General features: G+C 45.1%; 1 protein-coding gene across 2 annotated transcripts in view; it reads left to right on the top strand.

Moving 5' to 3' along the window:
* The window catches only part of ERBB4 (erb-b2 receptor tyrosine kinase 4), a 1,557,095-nt gene that overhangs the window by 101,322 nt on the left and 1,442,707 nt on the right, over window positions 1-13,066 (top strand). The window lies entirely within an intron of this gene.

Genomic DNA, 13,066 nt, shown 5'->3' with positions numbered 1-13,066 from the left:
AACTGTGGCAGTTCCACATGGCTGGTAACTAGCCTGTCCCTGCGCTCTTTAAGCTGCGGAAGTGTGAAAAGAGAACAGGGAATTTCTGTTATTATATGAAATACTTTCTGCCTGAGCAATTAAAGAATCTCAGCAGCCGAGATGTGATGGATAAGCAAGTAAAACCTCATTAGGGGAACTGACGTAGGACAGCGGCTCGGTGGCATGTGGGATAAGTGCAAGCCAATTTGGTTAAATAGCTAAAATCAAGCATTGCTTATGGTGCATTGGGGTGGAATAACCTTCCGTTAAGCAGCATCCAGCTCACACAACTCTTTGTTTTGTTTTTTTTTTCTCCCTGCCATATAATCTCTTGTTTTCCTCTAAATCAAGTTGTTCATTCACCTGAATAATCAGGGCAAAGTAATCTTTCCTTTCAAATGACCTGTTTTTTTTCTCCAGTGTTCTGTTCATGTTCTTTTGAAGGTCTTTCCACAGTTGGTCTTGCCTTTTTTTTGCCGGTTTGTGCGCCGTTGGATGGGCAATAAGGGGTTATATTGTTTTGCGCGGATCGTGATTGTTTCCCCGAGATGCAGCAGACAACCTTGCACGCTGCCAAATTCGCTAATCACTGAACTCTACAGCGGAGCGAGAGCTGCCATAATTAAAGAAGCTGTTTTGCATTCAGCGCTACCTAAAATGGATAATTTTTGTCGTGATCGGACTTGGAAAGAAAACCTCGTATCGCCTGTGACTAATCGCTCAAAAATTTGAAACCGTGATTATGCCTCTGACGGTGCACTTTAGAAACCTGATCGTGAGTGTGATTTAACTTTGGCTATGCTCATTCCATTTTTTTTGTAGTTTTTAAACTCTCGGAGGATGGAAGCTGCAGGCATATGGAAAAAGCCCACTGTGCCAATCTAATGGGGTAAACTAAGTCACTCTTCAAAACATTTTGCTCTGTAACCTAAACAGCGAATACATTGCAATATAAGCTCAGACCAAGAAAATCTGCAAACACGTACTGATTTACTCTGCCTCTGGTCCTCTTATTCCCTGCTCTCTATGACTGCAGACTGTGCACAGTGTACCTACATCTGGCAGTGAACCAGGTGTAACCAGTACGGCAGGCTCTTGCTTTATTATTCTCTATTTTTTACCGTGTCAAGAGCGTATATGTAGTCATATAAAAATACTTTCAAGTGTTAGGGTTCATTCACACGTCAATTTTTCACATACAATTGCTATCTGTGTTTTTTCACGGATTGCACTCACACTTGTGATAGTCTAAGGAGCTGTTCACATGTCAGAGACATATCTGATATTGATCTGAGTGTTGGATGAAACTGAAATGTCTATGGGTCCGTCAAAAAAATTGTACCACACTTGGATTTCACTGACTAATAGGAGAATGTGGAGAAACTTTAGTCCGGCCCCTGTGCACCACAATCTAATTATGAAAAAACTTCAAATGGTGATTAAAGAAGAACAACAAAGTGGATTTCTTCACCAAAGGTGTCAATTAAGTCTGTATGACAGCGCCTTTACAGTCATGTCTTTACATTACAAAATCGTGCTGGTGGGTTCTCTTAAAGTCTGAATTTGATATTCATTCAAAGAGTGTTCATAAGAGTGCTTGTTGCCAATTATGGGCTGGTGTATGCATGATGGTAATCAACCAACAAATAAGCAAAATGCTCATTCTTCGGGTGATCAGAGAACTTATTCCGGCATAAAAAGCAGTATTGTTGGCACTACTCTGTCTCGCCAACAACATAATGCTGAACAGTTGCAATAAAGATACTTCTTCCCCATGTTGTTTTTGTTGGTTCGCGTAACTGGGCATAGAAACGAGCACGGATTGACTTGTATACAGTCGGTCAGCGTTTGTTAGGTCAAAATCTGCCCCTCTCATTTGGATTTAATCCTATATACAGATGGTAAAGTGAACAGTAGGACACTCGTAATCTACCTTTTACCTTATCTGGACTACAATATTGATTTCCAGCAGATGACTTCTACGGATTGACAGAATGACGTCTCGTTACGTGTTCTTGTATCTCTAGCAGTGGAAGAGTTTTTCAGGACTGTGAGTTTCAGAAGGGTTTTATGTGCTGCTATCACATTGCAGCTAGAGTTCTGTATCACCAGTGACTGCTCCGTGGAGACTTCTCACCTTGTTGCTCCGATAAAGAGGGTGAAAAGAGATAATGGAAGAGAGAAAGTAAATGTTCTGCTTTATGTGCCTGGAAGTGATAATTAAACATAGCCGAGCATTTCTAAGAAGGGGCGAATCCTTCAACAGGAATGGAGAGGTTATTATTTTGAAATTTCCAGAGGTTAGTGATGGCGCTTCATGCATAACTAATCCGCAGAGCATCTCTCCAGCTAGTTAAACCAAGGAGTCATTTTAATATTCCACTGCCTTAGGTGTCGAATGCTGATAGACAAGTATTTATGTGCATTGAACACCATTGGGTCATTTCAGAGAAAGGAATTAATTGTTTTAGCACCGACAGAGTTTGCATGCCAATTGTTCTTCTCATCTACTTTTTTTTTTCTGTAACATTTAGTCAAGGCAATGGAGTTTAGATTTCAGTCACCTAGAGCAGCAATCGCGCGCAGCCGAGGATGGGACCGACCAAAGCACCTTTTGAACTACATCTCACAGCTAATTGAGAGAAGCTTCCTCAGAAATGCACAGAAATTAGATTGCGTGTCAGCGATTGACAGAAACTGTCTGCCTCTAATTTTCTTCACTGCTTTTTTTTTGCTGCGTGATGTAATGTGATGTGATGTAAATGGCAGGGAGCTGATTTGATTAATAAACTAATGACATTGCTTCCAGGTTAACCCTTTATTGTGCCTGGCATGTGTTCAGCTCTTGGGAAAAATTACATACAATACTCAGTAGCAGTTTATGGGGCAGCAATTTTTTTGCATGGAAAATATTTTTTCTAAATATAATCATAATAATAATATAATATTTCACTTTTTTTTTTGAGGCCAGGGTCGGTTGTAATCAAAGTGGGGCCCTGGGCAAAAGTTGAAAATGGGGCCCAAAATGCTCACAAATTGCACCATCACACAGAAACATTTACATTGTATTTGCATGCTCCGAGTTCAGGCTGTTAAATGAGCGTGATCGACAATATTGAAGTCCTTTGATGCTTGTTTCCAGGCTTCTTTACACCGGCTGAGGAAGAATGATGGGGACAGAACGATCACTAGTAGATCAATCTGTCCCCATACATATCATGTTATCAGCAGCACATCTGCAGTTTGCTTGCTGAGAACAATAATTTTTGTTTCGGCATAAATAATCCAGTCATCCGATGAATAGGCAGCAGTTTGCTCGTCCGCTGGGCGATTGCTGATGTTGACACCTATGGACTCCCGTCTGTGCTACTAGTATTTATAAATGTTGATGCTAAACACATACAGTATGTGACACACATGTATACACAAGCTGCATGTTACACAGACATGTATATACACAAAGCACACACACATATACATAAACCGCATACATACACATACATGTATACACAGAGTACATACGTACAGGCACATACATACATACAGATACATGTATTCAAAGCACATACATACAGACACATACACAGAGCACATACATACAGACACATGCATGGATGGAGCACATACATACTGACACATGCATGGATGGAGCACATACATACAGATACATACATGGAACACATACATACCGACATATGCATGGATGGAGCACATACATACAGATACATACATGGAGCACATACATACCGACATATGCATGGATGGAGCACATACATACAGAGACATAGTAAAATGGACCCACACAGCCCTTCAAACAGTATAATTGGCCTTCACACAGTCCTTCAAACAGTATTATGGTCCCCATACAGCCTGCCACACAGGATGATGGACCCCACACAAACCTTCACATTGTATAATTATTCACATACAGAAGTATAATGGCCCCCATATAGCCCTCCATAAAGTATAAAGGTTCACACATAGCCCTTCATATATTATAGTGCTCCCCACATAGCCCTCCAAAAATTATAATGGCCTCCTCCTAGCCTTCAAAATATTATAATGGTCCCTACATTGCCATCCATATAGCATATTGGCCCCACACAAATGCATCCCCTCATTGTCCTACATATAGTATAATGCACCCCATAGTCCTCTATATAGTATAAACTGCACATCCCATAGTCCTCCATATAGTATAATGCACTCTCCATAGTCCTCCATATAGTATAATGCACTCCCCATAGTCCTGCATATAGTATAATGCACACCCCATAGTCCTCCATATTGTATAATGCACTCCCCATAGTACTCCACACAGTATAATACACCTTCCATAGTCCTCCATACAGTATTATTGCCACCAGGCACAGGATTGTATAAATCTTATTTCACAGTGGCATATTTATTTCTCCTGCATTGAATGATATTACTGCTTCCAAGAAAAAAATGCTCTATATTTGGCTCATTCACATGTCTAATTTTTCTACGTACGAGAAAAATGGACGGATTATTTTGATCAGACTTTGGTCAGAGTTTGATCACAGTGTGATCCGAGTGTCATCCATTTTTATTGTACGTGGAGAAATGAAGAAAAAAAAGTTTCTCCACCTTTTCCATTCTGACCATCCGTGAAAAATTTTTCACAGACCCAATGACTTACGTTACCGATTTTGATCCAACCCTCGGATCAATATCAGACATGTCTCTGTGATTTTCTGTGGACTTCTCAGACCACAGAAAATCATGGATATGTGAATGGTCCCATAGACTATCACAGGTAGCATTCGTACTTGCAAATCGGACGTCTGAATGAGGCCTTAGAAAGTAATTTCATGCTAGTCAAAGTGACATTGAGGACTAAAATCTTCTATACTGGAATATATGATATGAATATTGATGTGGATCAGGATTTGAATCTAAACAATGTCTTCATGGGTGGAACCAAGCAGCTAAGGGCATTATTTTAGGTAGGAGGCATAGATTTATTGATGTTACTTAAAAATATCACTATAAAAGCACTATTAGGACTTGTGGTGTAATGTGGAGTGACGGTTGCCCTAGACGGAAATTTCTTAGAGGAGCAAAATGTAAAAAAAAAAAAAAAAAGAATGCAGTGTCATCGTCAAAGCTGAAGATTTGGGTCTATGAACAACAAGAAGTCAGCTTTCTGGTGCAGGTGGCATAATGATGGCACTGTATTATAGTGTCTTTGCTGGCCCAATCTGTGTGCCGAGGAGATGTGGGATACATTTTTTTTTGCACGAAGGTGGCATTATTAACTTTGGAGTTTGGCACTCAGGGGTATTATCTTAATTTACTTTTTAATGCAGCACTCACGTGGGCATTTAGTTATAGATCTCCTCGTTGTCATCAATAATTAGGAAGTTTGTCCTGCTTCTGCATTAGCACTGCTGAAATTGCGTCAGTATCTATCTATCTATCTATCTATCTATCTATCTATCTATCTATATGGCAAAATATAGGTGCAGGAGTAGCACTGTAGCAAAAAATCACAGGTGGGTGCAAAGCCTCACAGGCAATACCAAACCTTATAATAAGTCCAAGAAAATTAAAGGTAGCACTCCAAGGGTTCCAATTCAAAGTTATTTTATTGACCCATCATGTCAGGGCAACGTTTCGTTTCAAGTGAGGAACTTTTTCAAGCTTGAAATAGTTCTTCACTTGGAACGAAACGATGTCCTGACATGATGGGTCAATAAAATAACTTTGAATTGAAACCCTTGGAGTGCTGCCTCTATTTTTCTTGGACTTACATATCTATCTATCTATCTATCTATCTATCTATCTATCTATCTATCTATCTATCTATCTATCTATCTGTCTGTCTGTCTGTCTGTCTGTCTGTGTACCTAAATCCAAAAATTGGGGGCAGCACGCCAAAGTCAGATAGAGAGAAAACATATTTTAATCATTCCATGTAACATTTTGACTCAAAATAGAAGAGCCTTTCTCAAGCTAGGCTCATCATTGCTATTAAATATTGCAAGGGCTGATTAAAATCCGTTTTCTCACCATCTGACTTTGGAGTGCTGCCCCCATTTATTTTATTATTTGTATACAAGAGGTCTTGGCAGGGGCAGAAACAGTCAGGAGAGGGCCTTTGTGCAATAACAATATATGGACCAATAACGTGTCTGTGACAGAAGCTGTTTGCTGCTTGAGAGATAGTAGTAGACCCCCTTACCCTTTGGGACTAATGGTATTGGGTTTTGGTGATAGCCTTGGGGGCATTGCATCCATTTTTGCATGAAAAATACTGTTTTTATCTATCTATCTATAGCATATCTCTCTGAATATTATGTGGATCTATTAAAATATTCAACAGATTGACATTTTTTACAGTCTGGCATCTCATAGTCCAGAAGCTTTTGGATTATTGGAAGTTTACTTTGTATATTTTAGTTTGCATACCCTGGAGAAGTCAGAAAAGTTGAGTAAGAAAACTGGCGCTGTGCTATAGCTCAACACATCACCTGCTAATGTATGTGGAGCACAGGGAGTAAGCTTTGCTGCTCAGAAGCAATGTTGGCAGCTTGTTTCTCCGCTGTCACAAGATTTATATGCCTCTGTTTTGAGTCTTATTCCTACACAGTATGGTTCTCAGTAAATGTTTATTTGTATGAAATCTCGCTGGTGAGCCGAGGCCAGGAATCTCAGGATGTCAGTTTTTCAATATAGACTGCCTGCAGAATGTTATTCTACGTCCTGGCAAACTGTCATTTCTTATCGGTTCTTGAAGGGACAGAGTATGCTGGGGGTTGTAGTTGAGAAAAGCACAAAATGCCATGCACAATGTACAATAAAGTGACTCTTTGTATGTAAACATTTTTTGAATAATTGAGTATAATCGACATATTGTGCAGTACATAGAATTTGTGGATGTCTGTAGCAGTGTTTGCTTATGGTCAGCCATAAATATGATATATATGCATATAGACAGGGATGAGACAAGGCTTTCTTCACCCTGGCAAGTGTTTAGCTTAAGGCCCCTACTAGACAAAATAATATATTTTGACAACTCCACGTTGATTTTTAGTTCAGCGACCCCATCAGAAGCCTGTCCTACCTCAGCACTGCTGATGACGGCCAGATCTGTCCTCACTTTACAAAGTGAATCAGTTGCCAAAATATTAGGAATTTCCATTAATAATAATAATATTAATAATTGTATTTATGTAGCACCAATATATTCAGCAGCAGTGTATAATTCAGAGGGTACTAATAAGACCTCATCATTTTATCTTGCTGCTATTGAGAGTGGAAACCTATGTGACATGCCATCAACCACCTTAGTGACATACCCTGGACATATAGACATTTCCCAAATCCATGAGTGATCACATAAGCAAGAATTGTACTCAGTCACCAACCGCCTCGTATCGTCCTCCCCCATAATAAACACAGTGTATTACTTTAATTGAATGTTTAACGCTTAGTTATTTACTCACTATACATATTATTCTTGAACACTGAGTTTCAAATAGTATTTGAAAAAAAGAGAAACAAATTGACTGAGTAGAATATGAAAAATATTTGGACCGCTTTGTGTGAATTCAGGTGCAATTAAGCTTTTCACGCAACTAATCATTGTAATTATTTTAGACAATCCCATTCAGAATGTAACTGCTGCAGTGATCAAAAATATCAAATATGTAACATGCCAGCTTCTATCCAACCCTAGGTTTCGCCTGTCTTTTTGGAGACGATTTCAGTCCAAAAGACCCCCTAAAAGGTTGGAGATGCAAATGAATGGCCATAAATGTAATACTAAAAGGCCTAAGTCCACCAGAATTGGGGCGCAGAGAGTTTCGAGTTCGGCATTCGTACAGGACAGTTACTGTCTGTTGCTAAATGCCTATGACTCGCCCCCTGGGCCGTGGGGCACTCGGATCCGCGCAATAGGGAGTGATGGGAGTAGTAGTGGCAACCCGGTTCCGTGGCTCAGGGTGGTCAGGCCAAAGGTAGTCCGTTATATTGATTATGTCCGACTACGCCACCCGTGGATTGCGGTTATTAGGAACCGCCGCTGCATGCAGACCGCTGGGGCTGATGAGGTGTGCAGCTATGGTAGTGTGACTCCCCACGGGAAGAGTGCGGCCCCAGGGCAGTATAGTGGATGGTGGGAGTGATGGTAGTGAGAGTCCCAGTGATGATAGTGCTGGAGGAGCAAGGAGCACACAGACAACAGGTTGCAGTCCAGGGTCTTTACTAAACAGGTAAACTGACCCACAAACAGTCCCAGCTAGGAGGGGACCTGGATGTCTGAGAGCAACGGGGAAATTGGCCCTGGTCAGGGTGAGGGTGTAGGCCTACCGTACTTTCTGCGCTCCTTCTGGCTATCGCCTTGTTATAGGGTAACAGCCCACGTTTCCGAGCTTTCCGTGCTTTCTCGCCTGTATGGCCTGCGACGTGGGTTCCTTTCTGCTCCCAGCCTTGTACGGCTTTACTGGTCCCTTCGGTTGTGGCAGGGCCTCCAGGCTTCTTAGGCCAAGGAATGTACAGTCCCTTGCGGGCTGGTTCTCTGCTGGGGGATGTGGAATCCTTCCAGCCTCAGACACCAAAGTCTGGTAAAATTAAGTCTTTTCTCTGCCAAGACAGGCTCTCTTCGCCTCTTGTCTCTGGCTGGTGGCTCTCTCCTACTGCCACACTTCCTCTTAGGTGCAATCAACTTTCTGTCCCTGCTCCACTCTGGGACACGTCTCAAAGCTGAGACAGGCAATCCAGTTCTCTCTAACCCTGTCCCCAGTACCAGCTTTTATAGGGGCAGCCTGCTCCCCCTACTGGCCTGAGACAGGAGTCATTGCATGCTAATGTTCCCCTGGCCAGAGAACCTCCCCCTTGCTCTCAGACACAGCTTTATTACACTTGTGGCATCCAGGTAGGGTGACTCATTCCCCCCTAGTGAAATTTAGTACTCCAGGACTAAACAATAAACAAAGACAATATGCATATCAATAACACATTAATAGACAGACGACGCACAAATTGAGTTCTTTAGGTCACAGTGTGGTCTGTGACCGGGTGTCCATATCACCAGAACCAACGGGAGCCTTAACCAGGTGGGGGTCTGTCCTACCCCAAGTCCTTCACAGTCTTAGTTCATTCCTGGGTTAGGCTCAGAATGCAGTCCACACAAGGTCCCGGTTATAAAAAGTCCATAACCTGTGAGTCCTTACGGTAGCTGCAAGAAACTGAAACACACTATCAATAAACATGCAGGTAACTTTGGCAAACATTTTCAACATTTGGCAACATGGTTATTTACAATTTTTAGTACATCCTATATTCTCCAGCGAGTGGGCATCTGTCTCTTTGTGCTCCTGGTTGACCTCCTTAACCCACTGTCTGGTGGTGGACCAACCTGGCTTTCCCCACTAGCGTTAGGGGTACAGCTACCAGCTGGGTGTACAGGTAGGACAGGCAGCTGTCTGCGGGTTCTTTGGCTTACCGCAGGCATGGCAGGCTCACTGTCAGCAGAGGGTTGTCTCTCCTGGGCTGCTGGAACAGGCTCTTCTGCCTCTGGAACCGCTTGCTCCTCTTCACCTTCCGGCTCTGGTGTTGGTTGTTGCTGTGCCGGTTGCAGGAAATGCAGGACGGGTACCACTATGGCATCATTTATGCGAGTCCAGGACTGAGGGAACTCTCCGAGAACGGTGCTGATCATTTCTTCCTTGTCCTCTGCGGGTTCAAGGTCACTCTGATCCTCTTCTGCACTACGGAGTTGCTCGGGGCACCTTTTGAGGTGGTCTCTGGAGACGACACTAGTGGTTTCTCCTCCGTTCTTGGTGATTACGCACACCTTTGGGTTGTCGTGATCAGACTGCCGTACGGTGTAGGGTTCCCTTTCCCACTGGTCGTCCAACTTATGTAGCCTTCTTTTTCGCTTTAGGACTTGCTCACCAGGTTCTAGGGGACTAGCAGGGGCGTGTTGATTGAAGAGTCTTTCTTGCTTCTCTCTCACCTGGGCCAGGCTCTTCTCCACACTCTCCTGTACCTTCTTGTACTGCAGTTGCCTTTCCGTATCCCAGTCCGCATCCGGGGAGGTGTCCTCAGGTATTAGGACTCCCATCTCCAGGTCTACGGGCAGCTTACCTGGTCTAGCTCGCATCAGGCAAGCCGGGGTGCAGTTTGTAGCGTTCACCGGGATATTGTTGTACATGTCTATCAGGTCCGGCAATTTTTCTGCCCACAGGCTGCGTTACTCCAGGGGCAACGTCTTCAGGAGATCAATGACTATATTGTTCATCTTCTCACACATCCCGTTGGTTTGGGGGTGGTAAGGCGTTGTCCGAATCTTCTTACAGCCATAGAGGTTGCAGAACTCCTGGAAGATTTCAGCCTCGAACGCTGGACCCTGGTCTGTCAGGACCTGTTCCGGATACCCGTGTGGACGGCAGAAGGCTCTGGCCGCTGTTTGGGCTGTCAAGTCCTTTACCGGGACCACCACGAGAAAACGGGAATAGTGGTCCACGATTGTCAGGGCATAGATGTATCCAGACCGGCTTGGAGCCAATTTGACGTGGTCCAGAGCTACCAGCTCAAGAGGCTGCGTGGTGACGATGGGCCTCAAGGGTGTCTTCTGGCTGGTGCGGTCCTTCCTCCTCAGGTGACAAGGGCCACAGTCTCTGCACCATTTTTCTACAGCTCCTCTCATGCCGACCCAAAAGAACCTTCCTCTTAGTAGGAACTCCAGTTTCCTCCAACCGAAGTGTCCCGCTCTGTCATGGTAAGCTCCCAGGACCATAGCTGCATCTCGCCTTGGGACCACGACTTGCCAGGTCAGCTCGTGCGTCCGGTGGTTAACAATCCTTCTGCACAACTTGCCTTCGTAGAGGAACAGCTTGCTCTTCTCCTTCCATAGCTGCTTGGCTTCCTCTGGGGCATCTGGATCTAGGCGGGCGTCTTCCCGGGTCAGCAGATCTTTCACCAGGCGGACAGCAGGGTCACTATCTTGGGTTTCGGCCCAGCTGTGGTGAGGTAGGGGATTCATCATCACAGTTGTTAGATCCTCCTCCTTCACGCGGTGAGAGTGTTGAGCGGCTCCATACCGGTGAAACGCGGGGAGTTCTACCTCTTCCAGCTCTTCTGGGTCTTCGTCACCTTCAGGTAAGTGAGGCATTCTTGATAGGGCATCCGCGTTGGCGTTGGTTTTGCCTGCCCGGTACTTGATCACGAAGTCATAGTTGGAGAGACGGGCCATCCACCGCTGTTCCAGAGCACCCAGTCTTGCATTGTCCAGGTGTGACAACGGGTTGTTGTCCGTGTACACGGTGAACTTTGCGGAGGCCAGGTAATGCTTGAAGCGTTCCGTCACGGCCCACACCACCGCCAAGAATTCTAACTTGAAGGAGCTGTAATTCTCCGGGTTTCTCTCGGTGGGCCTCAGCTTCCGGCTGGCGTATGCGATCACTCGTTCTCTGCCCTGTTGGTTTTGGGACAGTACGGCTCCCAGTCCCACATTACTGGCGTCAGTGTGGAGAATGAAAGGCTGGCCGTAATCAGGGTAGGCCAGGATCTCATCCCCTGTGAGGGCCAACTTTAGCTGGCGGAAGGACTCCTCTTCCGGTTTATCCCACTTGAAGGGTGGCTTTTGACTTCTGGACTTGGACTGTCCGATCAGGAGGTCCTGCATAGGAGCTGCCATCTTAGTGAACCCGGGGATGAACCTTCGGTAGTAGCCTACCAACCCGAGAAACTGTCTCACCTCTTTGATGTTCGAGGGGCTTGGCCAGCTCTTGATTGCCGTGACCTTGTCAGGGTCGGGGGCCACACCTTCCGCGCTTACCACGTGCCCTAGGTACTGGACCTTTGGTTTCAGCAGGTGGCACTTCGATGGTTTCACCTTCAGGCCATAGCCTGCCAGGGCTTCGAACACCTCAGCCAGGTGCTTTAGGTGGTCCTCGTAGGTTTTCGAATAGACGATCACGTCGTCCAGGTAAAGGAGGACCGTCTCAAAGTTTCGGTGCCCTAGACAGCATTCCATCAGCCGCTGGAAGGTCCCTGGTGCGTTGCAGAGCCAAAAAGGCATACAGTTGAATTCGCTCAGTCCCATCGGGGTGGTGAAGGCGGTCTTCTCCTTGTCAGCCTCTGCCACAGGAACCTGCCAGTACCCGCTAGTAAGGTCCAAAGTAGAAAAGAAGTTAGCAGATTTTAGTGCGGCTAAAGACTCTTCTATTCTAGGCAGCGGATATGCGTCTTTGTGGGTGATACGGTTGATTTGTCTATAGTCCACGCACATTCTCATGGTGCCGTCTTTCTTTTTCACCAGAACCAAGGGGGCTTCCCAGGGGCTACAGCTATCTCTAATGACCCCAGCTTCTTTCATTTCCCGCAGCATACCCTTGGCGTTCTGATAATGTGCAGGGGGTACAGGTCTGTGCCTCTCTTTTATTGGTGGGTGGCTCCCTGTGGGGATGTGGTGTTCTATCCCTTTTACTCTGCCGAAGCGTAGCGGGTGCTTACTAAAGACTCTCTCGTACTCCTGTACCACCCGGTAGACTCCTTGTTTTTGGTGCAGGGGAGTGGAGTCAGCACCCACGTGGAGTTTCTGGCACCAGTCCTCCTTTTGTTTCTGGGAGCCATTACCCTCCGCCTGTGGAGATGGAGGCAAGGGTTCCACGGCCCTGATAGCTTGGTGTTCGACGACAAACAGTTTGGCGAGTGTAGCATACCTGGGTAAGTGTACTTCCCTCTCCCCAATGTTGAGGATGCGGACGGGCACCCTCCCATGACGGACATCAACCACCCCCCAAGCTGTCAAAATGGTGGGCCTGCTGTCTGAGTACACGGGTTCTACCATGGCTTGGTAGTCTCTACCTCTCAACCCGATTGCAGTCTGACACCAGATCATCATTTCACTTTTGGGAGGCATGGAAATGGGGAATGGATCACTGAGTCTTACGCTACCGATCTCACCACCAGACAGTTCTACCTGCTGCCGTCTCATCAGGGCTTTTATCTCCTTGTTGAGGACTCTCTGTTGGCTGGAACTAGCATTCACCGCCACCTGTTGTAGAATTAC

This window comes from Phyllobates terribilis, unplaced genomic scaffold (genome assembly GCF_046119375.1).
Source record: "Phyllobates terribilis strain yellow unplaced genomic scaffold, ASM4611937v1 Scaffold_9__5_contigs__length_417890890, whole genome shotgun sequence".
NCBI classification, from domain to species: domain Eukaryota; kingdom Metazoa; phylum Chordata; class Amphibia; order Anura; family Dendrobatidae; genus Phyllobates; species Phyllobates terribilis.
This window is presented reverse-complemented; position numbering and strand designations above follow the sequence as displayed.